The sequence below is a fragment of the Bufo bufo genome, chromosome 6, assembly GCF_905171765.1.
Source record: "Bufo bufo chromosome 6, aBufBuf1.1, whole genome shotgun sequence".
Taxonomy (NCBI): Eukaryota; Metazoa; Chordata; class Amphibia; order Anura; family Bufonidae; genus Bufo; species Bufo bufo.
The window spans coordinates 284,560,481-284,577,719 of NC_053394.1; the positions used below are offsets into that span (position 1 = coordinate 284,560,481).

Consider the following 17,239-nt stretch of genomic DNA (forward strand, 5'->3'; position numbering starts at 1 on the left):
TCTTCAGTGGGGCCGCCCGACGAGGTAATACCATAATTAGCCTATGTCAAAACTGATGAAACGTCCTGTTTAATGACCAGCAATTCCCATTCCCCACATCATAATTTCTTTCAGCAGTCGAGAGTTTGTTTTTTTTTTGTCGAGAAAAATGCACATGGGCGCCATTTACTGGGTGAAGGACCCTGCGATAAGATTGCCCCTACCCCTACCTCGGACGTGTCAACCTCAACAATAAATGGCTAAAATACGTCCGGTTGCACCAGAATAGGGGCCGAAGCGAAACATTCTTTCACAGCAGAAAAGGCCTGTAATGCCACATCAGACCAGATAGAAATATCAGCACCCTTCCTAGTCATGTCTGTTAACCCCTTAAGGACCTAGGACGTACCGGTACGCCCTATTTCCCGAGTCCTTAAGGACCCAGGACGTACCGGTACGTCCTGACTTAAAATCTGTATTCCGGCGCCCCAGGGGTTAATTGGAACGGGATTTCGGCTGAAATCATTCAGCCGGCATCCCGTAACAATGCAGGGGGGGGTCATTTGACCCCCCCGTATCGGCGATCGCAGCAAACCGCAGGTCAATTCAGACCTGCGGTTTGCTGCGCTTTTTGCAGTTTCTGATCGCCGCGGTCCCTGACCGCGGGGATCAGAAACTTTAGAGTGGCTAAAATCATTATTTTTCACCCCCCCCTGCACCCCTGCACGATTTTATGCCGGAGGGTGGTGCGGGGGGGGTGTCGCAGGCGGTGGGGGCGTTGCGGGAGGCGGGCGGTGCGGCAGGCGGGATCGCGATCCCCCGCCCGCCTCCCCATGAACGATCGTTGGCTTCTAGTGGGTATACCAGGGTGCCAGCACATTGCTGGCACCCTGGTATAAACGGCTGACATCTGTGAAGATGTCAGCCGTTTAACCCTTTCCATACCGCGGTCCGTACGGACCGCTGTATGGAAAAAGTTAACTGTCATCGGTCAGGGAGCTCCCTCCCTCTCCATCGGGGGGCTGCTGTGGCTTTGCAGCCCCCCGATGGAGAGGGAGAGAGCCCCCAGAGAGCCCCCCCTCAGCCCCGTCCTTACCCTTCCCCGTCTGCGAAGTTCTGAGCAGACGGGGAGGGTTCCCATGGCAACAGGACGCCTGCTCAGGCGTCCTGCTGTCCATGGTGCTGAACAGATCTATGCTAAAAGCACAGATCTGTTCAGTGTAAGTAAAATATAGTACAGAACAATATATATTGTTCTGTACTGTATTATACAGACACCAGACCCACTGGATCTTCAAGAACCAAGTGGGTCTGGGTCACAAAAATGTAAAAAAAAGTGAAAAAAGTTAAGATAAAAAAAAAAACCATTTATCACTGAATAAAAATTAAAAAAATAAAATAAACTACACATATTAGGTATCGCCGCGTCCGTAACGACCTGATCTATAAAATGGTCATGTTACTTTCCCCGCACGGTGAACGCCATAAAAATAAAAAAATAAAAACTATGAGAAAATTGAAATTTTGCCCACCTTACTTCCCAAAAAAGGTAATAAAAGTGATCAAAAAAGTCGCATGTACGCCAAAATAGTACCAATCAAACCGTCATCTCATCCCGCAAAAAATGAGACCCTACTCAAGATAATCGCCCAAAAGCTGAAAAAACTATGGCTCTTAGACTATGGAAACACTAAAACATGATTTTTTTTTTTCAAAAATGAACTCATTCTGTAAAACTTACATAAATAAAAAAAAAGTATACATATTAGGTATCGCCGCGTCCGTATCGACCGGCTCTATAAAAATATCACATGACCTAACCCCTCAGATGACCACCGTAAAAAAATAAAAATAAAAACAGTGTAAAAAAAGCCATTTTTTGCCATCTTACGTCACAAAAAGTGTAATAGCAAGCGATCAAAAAATCATATGCACCCCAAAATAGTGCCAATCAAACCGTCATCTCATCCCGCAAAAAATGAGACCCTACTCAAGATAATTGCCCAAAAACTGAAAAAACTATGGCTCTTAGAATATGGAGACACTAAAACATTTTTTTGGTTTTAAAAATGAAGTTAATGTATAAAACTTACATAAATAAAAAAAAATGTATACATATTAGGTATCGCCGCGTCCGCGACAACCTGCTCTATAAAAATACCACATAATCTAACCTGTCAGATGAATGTTGTAAATAACAAAAAAAAAAAACGTGCCAAAAAAGCTATTTCTTGTTACCTTGCTGCACAAAAAGTGTAATATAGAGCAACCAAAAATCATATGTACCCTAAACTAGTACCAACAAAACTGCCACCCTATCCCGTAGTTTCTAAAATGGGGTCACTTTTTTGGAGTTTCTACTCTAGGGGTGCATCAGGGGGGCTTCAAATGGGACATGGTGTAAAAAAAAAACAGTCCAGCAAAACCTTCCTTCCAAAAATCGTATGGCATTCCTTTCCTTCTGCGCCCTGCCGTGTGCCCGTACAGCGGTTTACGACCACATATGGGGTGTTTCTGTAAACTACAGAATTAGGGCCATAAATATTGAGTTTTGTTTGGCTGTTAACCCTTGCTTTGTAACTGGAAAAAAAATATTAAAATGGAAAATCTGCCAAAAATGTGAAATTTTGAAATTGTGTCTCTATTTTCCATTAAATCTTGTGCAACACCTAAAGGGTTAACAAAGTTTGTAAAATCAGTTTTGAATAGCTTGAGGGGTGTAGTTTCTTAGATGGGGTCACTTTTATGGAGTTTCTACTCTAGGGGTGCATCAGGGGGGCTTCAAATGGGACATGGTGTCAAAAAACCAGTCCAGCAAAATCTGGCTTCCAAAAACCAAACCGCGCACCTTTCACTCTACGCCCTACTGTGTGCCCGTACAGTAGTTTACGGCCACATATGGGGTGTTTCTGTAAACGGCAGAGTCAGGGCAATAAAGATACAATCTTGTTTGGCTGTTAACCCTTGCTTTGTTAGTGGAAAAAATGGGTTAAAATTGAAAATTAGGCAAAAAAATGAAATTCTCAAATTTCATCCCCATTTGCCAATAACTCTTGTGCAACACCTAAAGGGTTAACGACGTATGTAAAATCAGTTTTGAATACCTTGAGGGGTGTAGTTTCTTAGATGGGGTCACTTTTAGGGAGTTTCTCCTCTTGGGGTGCATCAGGGGGCTTCAAATGGGACATGGTGTCAAAAAACCAGTCCATAAAAATCAGCCTTCCAAAAACCATATGGTGCACCTTTCACTCTACGCCCCGCTGTGTGGCCGTACAGTAGTTTACGGCCACATATTGGGTGTTTCTGTAAACGGCAGAGTCAGGGCAATAAAGATACAGTCTTGTTTGGCTGTTAACCCTTGGTTTGTTAGTGGAAAAAATGGGTTAAAATGAAAAATTTGACAAAAATATGAAATTCTCAAATTTCCTCCCCATTTGCCAATAACTCTTGTGCAACACCTAAAGGGTTAACAATGTATGCAAAATCAGTTTTGAATACCTTGAGGGGTGTAGTTTCTTAGATGGGGTCATTTTTGGGTGGTTTCTATTATGTAAGCCTCGCAAAGTGACTTCAGACCTGAACTGGTCGCTAAAAATTGAGTTTTTGTACATTTCTGAAAAATTTCAAGATTTGCTTCTAAACTTCTAAGCCTTATAACATCCCCAAAAAATAAAATATCATTCCCAAAACAATTCAAACATGAAGTAGACATATGGGGAATGTAAAGTCATCACAATTTTTTGGGGTATTACTATGTATTACAGAAGTAGAGAAACTGAAACTTTGAAATTTGCTAATTTTTTTCAAATTTTTGGTAAATTAGGTATTTTTTGTGCAAAAAAAATAATTTTTTTGACTTCATTTTACCAGTGTCATGAAGTACAATATGTGACGAAAAAACAATCTCAGAATGGCCTGGATAAGTCAAAGCGTTTTAAAGTTATGAGCACTTAAAGTGACACTGGTCAGATTTGCAAAAAATGGCCTGGTCCTTAAGGTGAAAATGAGCCCGGTCCTTAAGGGGTTAAAGGTTTAACCACCGCTGAATAGTTCAAGATAAATTTACGGTAGTAGTTGGTAAACCTCAAAAACGCATATGCGCCTTCAGATTTTCGGGTCGATCCCAGTCCAACACGGCATGGAGCTTCTCAGGATCCATACGAAAACCTGAGGATGAGAGCAGGTAACCCAGAAATTGCATTTCCTGTACAGCAAATACACACTTTTCCATCTTAGCATACAACTTATTCTCTCTTAGGATCTGAAACACCTGTCGCATATGATCCTGATGAGTCTCCATATTAGGCGAATAAATTAGAATGTCATCAATGTATACAACTACAAACCTCCCCACCAGAGGATGAAAGATGTCATTGACAAAGTGTTAAAAAACGTCAGGAGCATTGGTTAACCCAAAAGGCATGACCAGGTTTTCAAAATGACACTCAGAGGTATTAAATGCGGTCTTCCACTCATCCCCCTCCTTGATCCTCACCAAATTATGTACCCCCCTCAGATCCAATTTAGAGAATCCCTTGGCACCGACAATCTGACTAAACAAATCCGGAATCAAAGGAAGGGGGTAAGGATCACGGACAGTAATATGATTGAGCTCCCGGAAGTCCAGACATGGCCTCAGGGTACCATCCTTTTTTTGTTTACACCTTGATGCTGCAAGTACAGACAAATATTCACAAAATGTCCCTTCTTGCCACAACAAAAGCAGACTCCTTTCACATGACCCAAGCTTTTGCCAGTAGTTCCAGGAGTAGCTCCTCCTAACTGCATAGGCACATCACAAGACGCAACCACCAGTGTCTCTCCACCATAAGTGTCAAAGGTAGCAGTACCCTTGTTGGACAGTACATCCTGAAGGTGAGGACCCCTAGATCTCTCCCTCAGGCATCTATCAAGACGTACAGCAAGGGACATGCTTCCAATGACTCAGAATTTTCATGAAAAGCCAACGCGTCCTGCAGTCTCTCAGAGAGACCCTGACAGAATTGGCTACAGAGAGCAGGATCATTCCACTCTGTATCGGTAGCCCATCTCCTAAATTCAGAGCAATAGGTCTCCGCAGAACATTCTTCCTGCCGCAAACCCTGTAACTTGGTCTCGGTCTGAGAAATCCGATCTGGGTCATCATATATTCATCGTAGAATTCATCTACCGACTGGAGGGTCGGTGATCCGGTCGGCAGAGAAAAAGCCCAAGATTGGGCGTCCTCTTTAAGCAACAAAATAATCATACCCACACGTTGACACTCATCCCCAGAAGAGTATGGACGCAGCCTAAAGTATAATTTACATGACTCCCTGAACCAGATAAAATTGTCACTTCCCCCGGAAAGCCTGTCAGGGAGAGGCACCTTCGGTTCAGGGCAGGCCTGGGACCCACCACTGGAACCAGCAGTCTGTGGACTCTGAATCTGCAAGACCGTCGCGCGGAGGTCTTCTACTTCCAAAGTCAGATTCTGCAGCTGTTCGACCAGTGCAGACATAGTATCCAAAACTGCACAGATCAAAACAAAAAATGGCGGTATAGGGGCTCTGGATAATTTCACGGATTTAGTAGGGGAGGCCTAGTAAACAACCGGGGGGGGGGGGGGGGGGAGGGGATACAAAACACAACAAGCAGAACACTTAAACTTCTGAGAATGATGGATGAACAAAACTTCAACAAGAACCACACTCCAGCTCTACCAAAACCAAATGAAGCTATCCAAAGCAAGGAGTGATGGGTAAAGTCGTACTAAATAGGGAGAGGTAAAGGTCACATGATCCACACCTGAACAGGAGGTGTGGACATACCAGCAACACACAAAGTGAAACCAAAAGAGGCTGTCAGATCACTCATGTGCAGTCAGTCTATCAGACCTTAAAACACCTGTCACAGGTGTGACACCGCCACGCTGCTCCGCTGTGTACTGATGCGTATTCTGACACTAGGGCTGGGTTCACATCCTATTTTTGCCATCCATTTAACCACCTCCCGTCCGCCCATAGGATATAAACGTCCGGGAGGTGGATCTCTATTTCTGAATGGACGTTCCAGAACGTCCGTTCAGAAACTGCAGCTGCACGCTAATCGTGCAGCTGCTGATCGGGTTGCCCACTGTCAGTGACAGCAGGGCAACCCAGAGAGAAGGCAGAGAGTGCCCAGGTGTCCCTGCCTTCTAGATCACTGTATACACAGCGCTCACCGAGCGCTGTGTATGCAGAGCAGGAAGCGCTATGCGCTTCCTGTTCCGGCCCGGCAGTCATGTGATCGCCGGGACCGGAGAGTGCAGGAGCTGTGTGAGGTCTTTCAGAGACCTCGATCAGCCCTGCACTGAGGCTGTACAGCGCTGAATTATGCTGTACAGCCTCTCTGGGGGGTGTATTTCTCCTGTAACTGGGGCTACTATGTCAGCCCCAGTTACAGGAGAAATCAACAGTGAAAAAAAATAAAGAAAAAGTGAAGTAAATGTCCCCCAGAAGTCTTGTATGACCTTATGGGGGACGAAAAGTGTAAAATAAAAAATAAAAAAGGGTTGAAAAAATAAAATAAAAAAAAGGTTTCACATGTAAAAAAAAAAAAAAAAAAGTCCCCAAGTAAGGCCCCTTTCTCACGGGCGAGTATTCCACGCGGATGCGATGCGTAAGGTGAACGCATTGCACCCGCACTGAATACCGACCCATTCATTACTATGGGGCTGTTCACATGAGCGGTGATTTTCACGCATCACTTGTGCGTTGCGTGAAAATCGCAGCATGCTCTATATTCTGCGTTTTTCACGCAACGCAGGCCCCATAGAAGTGAATGGGGTTGCGTGAAAATCGCAAGCATCCGCAAGCAACTGCGGATGCAGTGCGATTTTCACGCATGGTTGCTAGGTGACAGTCTATTCACTGTATTATTTTCCCTTATAACATGGTTAGAAAGGGAAAATAATAGCATTCTGAATACAGAATGCTTAGTAGGTGATCAATTGAGGGTTAAAAAAAAAATAATTAACTCACCTTCTCCTCTTGTTCGCGTAGTTCCCGGTCTCTTCTTTACTTCTTAAAAGATGAACTATCGGCTAGGACCTGTGGTGACGTCAGATCACATGCTCCAATCACATGGTCCATCACCACAGTGATGGACCATGTGATTGGAGCATGTGATCTGACGTCACCAAAGGTCCTTTAGCCCACAGCTCATCATTAAAGAAGTAAAGAAGAGACCGGTAACTACGCGATCAAGAGGAGAAGGTGAGTTAATTATTTTTATTTTTTTTTTAACCCTCAATTGATCACCTACTAAGCATTCTGTATTCAGAATGCTATTATTTTCCCTTCTAACCATGTTATAAGGGAAAATAATAACATCTACACAACACCTAACCCAAGCCCGAACTTCTGTGAAGTTCGGGTTTGGGTACCAAACATGCGTGATTTTTCTCACGCGAGTGCAAAACGCATTACAATGTTTTGCACTCGCGCGGAAAAATCGCGGGTGTTCCCGCAACGCACCCGCACATTTTCCCGCAACGCCCGTGTGAAAGAGGCCTAAGGAATAAAAAAAAAAAAAAAAGTTAAAAATAGAAAAAATAAAATAAAATAGACATATTTGGTATTGCCGCGTCCGTAAAAACCAGCTCTATAAAAATATCACATGAGCTAACCCCTCAGATGAACACCGTAAAAAAATAAAATAAAAAAAAAACTGTGTCAAAACAAGCAATTTTTGTCACCTTGCATCACAAAAGGTGCAACACCAAGTGATCAAAAACGCGTATGTCCCACTAAATGGTACCAATAAAACAGTCACCTCATCCCGCAAAAAATGAGCCCCTACATAAGAAAATCTCTCAAAAAATAAAAATAAATACAGCTCTCAGAACATGGACACATTAAAACATTATTTTTTTGTTTCAAAAATGCTATTATTGTGTAAAACTTTAATAAATGAGAAAAAGTATACATATTAGGTATCGCCACGTCCGTAACAATCTGCTCTATAAAAATGTCACTTGACTGAACCCCTCAGGTGAACGCTGTAAAAATAAATAAATAGAAACTGTTGCCCCATAAAGTGTTATAATGAATGATCAAAAAATCATATGTACCCAAAAATAGTAGCAATTAAACTGGCACCTTATCCCCTAGTTTCCAAAATGGGATCACTTCTTGGGAGTTTCTACTGTAAGGGTGCATGAGGGGGCTTCAAATGGGACATGGCATCTAAAAACCATGTGGAGTTCCTTTTCTTCTGTGCCCTGCCGTGTGCCCATACAGCAGTTTATGACCACATGTGGGGTGTTTCTGTAAACCGCAGAATCTGGGTAATAAATATTGAGTTTTGTTTGGCTGTTAACCATCGATGTGTTAAAGAAAAAATCTGATCAAAATGGAAAATCTGCCCAAAAAGTGAAATTTAAAAATTTGATCTCCATTTTCCTTTAGTTCTTGGGCGGCTACTTGCTGGTAGCAGCCGCATCCTCCTATCATAATGACGCCCCCTCCGCATGTTGATTGACAGGGCCAGCGAACGGGATCTTTCTCTGCTGGCCCTGTTTGCATTCAAAATCTGGCGCCTGCGCCGTACCTGTCTTCAGTTGGCGCAGGCGCACTGAGAGGAGGACGCTCGCTCGGCCGCTCCATTCTCAATGCGCCTGCGCCGGGTGTAGTAGATGTGATGTCATCGGCGCAGGCGCATTGAGGATGGAGTGGCCGAGCGAGCGTCCGCCTCTCAGTGCGCCTGCGCCGATTGAATACCGTTACGGTGCAGGCGCGAGATCTTGATAGCAGACAGGGCCAGCCAGAGAAAGATCCTGTTCGCTGGCCCTGTCAATCAACATGTGGAGGGGTGTCATTATGATAGGAGGATGCGGCTGCTACCAGCAAGTAGCGGCCCTACTTGCTGGTAGACAGGTAATTTACATATTATAAAAGTACGTTTTTAGCAGAATCTACTGAACCAAAATGATTAATCACATTATGTATGGATAAATCGCAGTATAGGGATTATAAGTACACAAAAAAAAAAACTGTTTAGTGGGGTGACAGAAGCCCTTTAATGCATACCAAAAACGTATGCGTTAACAGATGCCTCAGACTGATTCCGTACAATGGTGTCCGTTCACAATACAGTTCCATTGTAGAAAAAAAAATTGCGTTAACGTATGCATTTTTTTAAATGGACTCTGCAGGATACAAAAACGTGGAGTGCTGTACATTTGTATACATCAAACCGATAGGAAATAAAAATTGTCTAGGCTCCAGCAGGGCACATTTTTAAGAGTTTCCCTTTAAGATGCATAAAAATGGCCCCCGATTAAAATACTTATTTTTTGTGGGAATTTTTGCCAATTATCTGGTATGTCACTGTCCATGTTGTGAGACTATTTGTGTACTTCTAGTAAGTGTTTGCTGGCTGCAAAAATGACCTGAAGGTTTTTCAGGTTCACCTGCCATTAAAGTGAATGGGGCCCACCGCGAACGCCCAATGTTCGTCTATCACTATCAGTAACGGAAGCATTTTTGCTGAACCCTGCCGGATCCAGCAAAAATGCTACTGTAAAAGTAAGGAGGCCACAGTGCTCACCAGAGAGCCACAGCTGATTGGTGGTGCTACTGGGAGTTGGACCCCCACCGATCAGATATTAATGATCTATCCTGAGGATAGGCCATCAATTTCAAAATCCTGGAGAACCCCTTTAACTGGACATAAGGTATGTGAACAGATAAATGCTTCCTCCATGTGTGATGGCCTGTACAGGACTATAGTTATGATTACTGAAGGGAAGGCTCTGGAAAGACTGTGGCTGGCACCAGCTCCAGGCAAACTTGGGCAAAAACACGCTGGGCTTTGGGGGCGGATCATAATCTAAGTAAATACTCTCACCACTGTGACTTTGTTGTCCTACATACATCTTCCCTGGGCTAACGTGGCAATTCCAGATGCGATTTGAGTCACATGGTGGTCCTGTGCTAACCCTGTGTTCACATCTGCGTTGTGAAATATGGCAGGCTGTTCCTCTGCCAGATTTCACAAAGCAGAGGTTAATGTAGCCTAAGGGTACTTTCACACTTGCGTTGTTTGATTCCGGCAGGCAGTTCCGTTGCCTGAACTGCCTGCCTCATCAGGCAAACTGTATGCAAATGCATGTCATTTTTTCTGACTGATCAGGCATTTTTCAGACTGATCAGTATCCTGATCAGTCTGAAAAATGCCTGATCAGTCCGAAATATGCATTGCAATACCGGATACGTTTTTCCGGTGTCATCAGGCAAAACGGATCCGGTATTTATTTTTTTCTCATTTTTAAAGGTCTGCGCATGCGCAGACCGGAAGGACGGATCCGGCACTAATACATTCCTATGGAAAAAAAATGCAGGATCCGGCATTCAGGCAAGTCTTCAGTCTTTTTCGCCGGAGATAAAACCGTAGCATGCTACAGTTTTCTCTTTTGAAAACCTACAAAAGAACACTGAAAGCTGATAAACTATAAAAATATTGTTTTATTTGGGTACATGATTAAAAGCATACATAGAGATAACAGACAAATGCACAAAGTGCAGCACAATCCTGGGAGAGTTAGTAGAGTACAAAAAGGGTAAAAAGACAGAAGTGACCCGAGTATGGATATATCTAAATCAGGCAAAGTTACCATGTAAAATATATGTTAAGTTAGTGACCACCCATACGTGTTTTTACTGACGTAAACAAAGGGGGTTTTAGCTAAACGGCTGGCTTTAATCAATCATTACATGTACTTAAAATGGTGTATTAAAAACTATAACTTGTCCTGCAAAAAATAAGACCTCCTACAAGTACATTTATGAAAAAACAAAAAAGTTCTAGCTCTTGAAATGCAATTTTTTTTAAAATGTGCTTGGTCACTAAGGGGTTAAAGGGATACCCACTATTGATAAGAGTACATGTGATCTCGTCAAATATAAAGTGCAAGTGCAAGCTTATATATATATAAGCAAAGGAGAGGAGAAGTAACCCTTTAATGTGGGTCCCTAAATACATATATATATATATATACCTATTCAAGTAATCTAAGCGGGTAAATAAAGTGCATGTGCAAATCACGTAACAATTTACAAGAGAAAACACATGATGAGTGTTCGATCAAAAAACACAAGACAACCGCAGAAGTTTAACAGGTAAGCAGGTGAACAGGAATGAGGTCACATACCGTATGTAAAATGATGGTAAGTCCTCAGGAAGACTGCACACCCCGATGCGCGTTTCGATTTGAAACCTTCCTCTGGGGGTACCGTTTTCTCTTTTGCCTGATTAGTCGAAATGACTGAACTGAAGACATCCTGAACGGATTACTCTCCATTCAGAATGCATAGGGATAAAACTGATCAGTTCTTTTCCGGTATTGAGCCCCTAGGACGGAACGATATGCCGGAAAAGAAAAACGCTAATGTGAAGCTAACCTAAGTCATATCAGTCGTGAATATGTTGTGCAATAGTGAAGCCTTGCATTTTATAAATAGGAAGGGGGTCTGTAACGGTGGGTTCCACCATGGTAGACCCACTGCATCCATGTGGATGGCCTTTTACTATAATGGCTGCCATGTAATGCTACATTTCCCCTGCAGTGGCTGGTGTGTACCGCCATACAGTGTCTGCGTACATGGACCCTAAGATTGCTAGCAGCACAATTTTTCCTGTCCAAATAATGGCCACCAGTGCAACCCAAAGAACATCGTTATAAGTCAACGAGATTCGTCAGGTATCTACCGTTTTTTGGATTCTATTTATAATAGGGACCACAACGCAAATGTGAACAGAACCCTAGGGTTTGTTCTGCAGTCACAGTTTTTGCTGCAAACTTCTCAAACTGCAGGAACAATGCTTCGGTTTTGCCCCGATTTTCAGAAAATCGCAGGAAAAAGTGACTTTTTTTGCTGTATAACTTTTTAACTCTTGAGCTATAGTTACAGAGGAATACTGCGCGTGGCAGGCAGCTGTCACTTCACAATTTTTGGGCACACATGCCAACTCTCCTAGAACATCGGTAAGGCTCCTGGAAGAGCTGGTAAATCTCCAGGGCTGCATTCTCCTGGGAAGGCGCGCCTTTAGACGCAGCCCGATACTTGCTGTGAAGTGGCGCGACTTGTAACAAGAAGTGGAGAACCTTCTTGGAATGGGGTAGGACCTTAGGAAAAGGTGTGTGTTCATGCCCTGAAAAATATGGGCAGCGCCGCTCTTCTTCTGCAGGCCAGCGGCAAAGAGTATGGTAATTGCACGATTTGGTGCCGAAGCGCCGCTGCAAACCCTATCCTTAGGCCTAATGCACACGACCGTGCCGTTTTTTGCGCTCCGCAAAAAACGGAAGCCGCCCGTGTTTTGCGGAACGGGCGGCCCATTGTAGAAATGCCTATTCTTGTCCGCAAAACGGACAAGAATAGGACATGCTATATTTTTTTTGCAGGGCCACGGAACGGTGCAACGGATGTGGACAGCACAAAAAATGCGGCTCGGATGATGACCACAAAAACGGTCGTGTGCATGAGGCCTTAGGGTGTGGATGTACCCTAAGGATACGTTCACGCAACGGATTTTTGGCACGGATTCTGCAGTGAAAACCGCTGCAAACCTGCACTGAACCCACCTCCCATTGTGTTTAATGGGAGGCTGTGCTGCATTTTATGCAGCCGAGGATTTTTCACATGTCGTTTTCCAGACAGCACCGAGAATGGACATGTACAGTTACCGGGCAGACACCTCGAAACACCGCAGCGGGAACCGGCTCCAGTCAATGGACTTAAACCGAGAGGAGGACCGGACCATTCAAAATGAAAGCCCACCGCAGAAAATACAGCGCTTTCCGTCGTTGGGCTACACGGCGGTCCGAATCCGTCGCGAGAGCATACTCTAGGGAGGATCATTTACTAGCGTCTTTATGCCATTTTATCGCGTAAACAAAGTCGCAAGAATATTTTATCGCATGGGCGTTTTTATGTTGCTCTCGCCACTTGGGAACATTGGCCTCAGCAAATTTACTTAACATGCGTTAGGAACAGGCACACAGACTGCTGGAGGATGCGCCAAATTTATGAAAAGGTCATAAATTACGCGCATTCCCCGGCAGCATAGGGGAGAATCAAAGGCTGGCGTAAAATGGCAGTCATTGTAAATGAGTCCTTAGGACTGAATTCACACTGGAGTGTTGTATTCTGCAGTGCGAATTCAGCAAACGCTTCCATAGGACGCCATTGACCTGACAGCCATAGTCTGGCTGGCATACGTTTTTTTTTCCCCAGGCGTTTGGATAGCACAGTCTGTAGCGCTATTCCATAATGGAGTCGTCCAGCAAAAAAATACGTTTTTATTTAACATGGGAGCCATATGTCATTGTATGTATAGCGCCATTTTATATCAGTATCACAATATAAACCAACGAGTGACATAAACATTAATAACACATGGCTCCATCTTCAGACTCCTGGGGCCCTTCATATAGGAAATAACTGTAAAATGGCTACTTTATTACATATGTCATATACATGTGTCCATTTGTTATGCTGTACTTCCGTCATTACCTGCACCGGGCACCGTGGCCCAGGCCTCTGGAGCTAGCAGCCACTCCTCCGGAACACTGGGGACCCTCAGCCCGCCCGCGCCGCCCATAAATCCGGATGCAGCAATTACGCCAGGCCGGGGATTATGAGGTGAATGGAGGCGGGGAATCCTGCACGGTGGGAGGACGGTGCGGTGACGTGCGGCTGACGGTCCGTCTACAGCGAGCGTGTGCTGAGCCTGTCATACACAAACCCGATGACACTGCCAGCATCGGCCATTTTGTTGCCAGGCTTTATGGTTGTACTTAGTCATATCATGTGTAGAGGGTGGCAGCCATTACTGCTCCTCATGGCCGCTAGTCAGAATGTATCCCCTGCTGTGCAGGACACAGTGACAATCGTTGTGGGAGCTGTAATGGCGGATGCTAGGGTTGTCACCCAACTTTCCCAGGCACAGAAACCTGCTACTCCTATGTGACAGTTTCCTAACAATTTTCTGAGCAGTGGCATAAATGGTGGCACAAGGAAGAGAAGACAGTATATGCCTAGTAATAGCTGCCAAATGTATCACCATTACTCTGCTCCATTATGTTTTTGACTGGTGATGTGAGGACATGCAGTGCTGTACAGACACCACAGAGGACACACCCTATTTTATCAGTCAAATGTGCCCAGTGCTGCTGGCATCCATCATAGGACGGTTCCATCTCTGTGTCATGGTTTTTATTGATAACGGAAACCACATTGTAGATGTAAATTGAGCCTAATATGGTGCTGGGGCTCCATCCAAAGAGCAGCCATTTTGTCAGTGGAGTCCCTACCTTAAACCCCCTTAAAGGGCTTCTGTCACCCCACAAAACTCTTTTTTTTTTTTTTTGGGATAGTTACATTCCTTATAGCGCGATATAGGAGAATATAATCTTATCACTTACTTTCATGCGGCCGTTTCTTTAGAAAACGAAGTTTTATAATATGTAAATCCGGTCTCTACCAGCAAGTAGGGCGTCTACTTGCTGGTAGCCGCAGCAGAAAACCGCCCCCTCGCCGTGTTGATTGACAGGGCCAGCCGTGATCTCCTCCTCCGGCCGGCCCTGTCAGTATTTCAAAAAACGCAGGCGCACGATTTTTGAAAGAGAGGTAAGGTAAGAGAGTTGATCTCCAGCCTGCCAGCGGCGATCGTTCGCTGGCAGGCTGGAGATGTGTTTTTTTTAACCCCTAACAGGTATATTAGACGCTGTTTTGATAACAGCTTCTAATATACCTGCTACCTGGTCCTCTGGTGGTCCCCTTTGTTTGGATCGACCACCAGAGGACACAGGTAGCTCAGTAAAGTAGCACCAAGCACCACTACACTACACTACACACCCCCCCCCCCCCCCCCCGTCACTTATTAACCCCTTATTAGCCCCTGATCGCCCCTGATCACCCCATATAGACTCCCTGATCACCCCCCTGTCATTGATTACCCCCCTGTCATTGATCATGTGTTTTGGGGTGTCATTTTACATATACCCATGCTGGGTGAGAGAAATATCTTGGCAAAAGACAACTTTTCCCATTTTTTTATACAAAGTTGGCATTTGACCAAGATATTTATCTCACCCAGCATGGGTATATGTAAAATGACACCCCAAAACACATTCCCCACCTTCTCCTGAGTACGGAGATACCAGATGTGTGACACTTTTTTGCAGCCTAGGTGGGCAAAGGGGCCCATATTCCAAAGAGCACCTTTCGGATTTCACAGGTCATTTTTTACAGAATTTGATTTCAAACTCCTTACCACACATTTGGGCCCCTAGAATGCCAGGGCAGTATAACTACCCCACAAGTGACCCCATTTTGGAAAGAAGAGACCCCAAGGTATTTCGTGATGGGCATAGTGAGTTCATAGAAGTTTTTATTTTTTGTCACAAGTTAGTGGAATATGAGACTTTGTATGAAAAAAAAAAAAAATCATCATTTTCCACTAACTTGTGACAAAAAATAAAAAATTCTAGGAACTTGCCATGCCCCTCACGGAATACCTTGGGGTGTCTTCTTTCCAAAATGGGGTCACTTGTGGGGTAGTTATACTGCCCTGGCATTCTAGGGGCCCAAATGTGTGGTAAGGAGTTTGAAATCAAATTCTGTAAAAAATGACCTGTGAAATCCGAAAGGTGCTCTTTGGAATATGGGCCCCTTTGCCCACCTAGGCTGCAAAAAAGTGTCACACATCTGGTATTGCCGTACTCAGGAGAAGGTGGGGAATGTGTTTTGGGGTGTCATTTTACATATACCCATGCTGGGTGAGAGAAATATCTTGGCAAAAGACAACTTTTCCCATTTTTTTATACAAAGTTGGCATTTGACCAAGATATTTATTTCACCCAGCATGGGTATATGTAAAAAGACACCCCAAAACACATTCCCCACCTTCTCCTGAGTACGGAGATACCAGATGTGTGACACTTTTTTGCAGCCTAGGTGGGCAAAGGGGCCCATATTCCAAAGAGCACCTTTCGGATTTCACAGGTCATTTTTTACAGAATTTGATTTCAAACTCCTTACCACACATTTGGGCCCCTAGAATGCCAGGGCAGTATAACTACCCCACAAGTGACCCCATTTTGGAAAGAAGAGACCCCAAGGTATTTCGTGATGGGCATAGTGAGTTCATAGAAGTTTTTATTTTTTGTCACAAGTTAGTGGAATATGAGACTTTGTAAGAAAAAAAAAAAAAAATCATCATTTTCCGCTAACTTGTGACAAAAAATAAAAAGTTCTATGAACTCACTATGCCCATCAGCGAATACCTTAGGGTGTGTACTTTCCGAAATGGGGTCATTTGTTGGGTGTTTGTACTGTCTGGCCATTGTAGAACCTCAGGAAACATGACAGGTGCTCAGAAAGTCAGAGCTGCTTCAAAAAGCGGAAATTCACATTTTTGTACCATAGTTTGTAAACGCTATAACTTTTACCCAAACCATTTTTTTTTTTACCCAAACATTTTTTTTTTATCAAAGACATGTAGAACTATAAATTTAGAGCAAAATTTCTATATGGATCTCGTTTTTTTTTGCAAAATTTTACAACTGAAAGTGAAAAATGTCATTTGTTTGCAAAAAAATCGTTAAATTTCGATTAATAACAAAAAAAGTAAAAATGTCAGCAGCAATGAAATACCACCAAATGAAAGCTCTATTAGTGAGAAGAAAAGGAGGTAAAATTCATTTGGGTGGTAAGTTGCATGACCGAGCAATAAACGGTGAAAGTAGTGTAGGTCAGAAGTGTAAAAAGTGGCCTGGTCTTTCAGGGTGTTTAAGCACTGGGGGATGAGGTGGTTAAAGAGGACCTTTCATCAGCATTAAGTATGTAAACTTAGCCATGCTATGAGCTGAGCGCTGCGATTGGCCAGCGCTACAGCATAGGAGAAGGAGACGCCGGCAGGCTCAAATGGGTGGAGCCTAACTATGACTTTACCGGAGCCTGTAACCGGAGAACGGACCGGCGCCCGGGGATAATAGTAAGTGCAGGGGGATCCCTGGGCGCCGCTCTCCATGTATGTATATTCAGTTTACATACTTGATGCTGATGAAAGGTCCTCTTTAACCACTTAAGGACCACAGGTTCATACCCCCCTAAAGACCAGGCCCTTTTTTACAAATCGGCACTACACTACTTTCACCGTTTATTGCTCGGTCATGCAACTTACCACCCAAATGAATTTTACCTCCTTTTCTTCTCACTAATAGAGCTTTCATTTG

At 43.8% G+C, this 17,239-nt stretch overlaps 1 protein-coding gene across 3 annotated transcripts in view; it reads right to left on the reverse strand.

Annotated features, from left to right (window-relative positions):
* ACBD4 (acyl-CoA binding domain containing 4) overlaps positions 1 to 13,665 on the reverse strand; it is a 75,044-nt gene extending 61,379 nt beyond the window's left edge. For 2 of the 3 annotated variants that reach the window (XR_005779484.1, XM_040435369.1), the window contains exon 1: positions 13,515 to 13,665. The gene's annotated coding sequence lies outside the window, so the exon portion shown is untranslated. The remainder of the gene's footprint in view (positions 1 to 13,514) is intronic. The other variant, XM_040435368.1, reaches the window with a different exon arrangement.
* Positions 13,666 to 17,239: the final 3,574 nt, after the last annotated feature.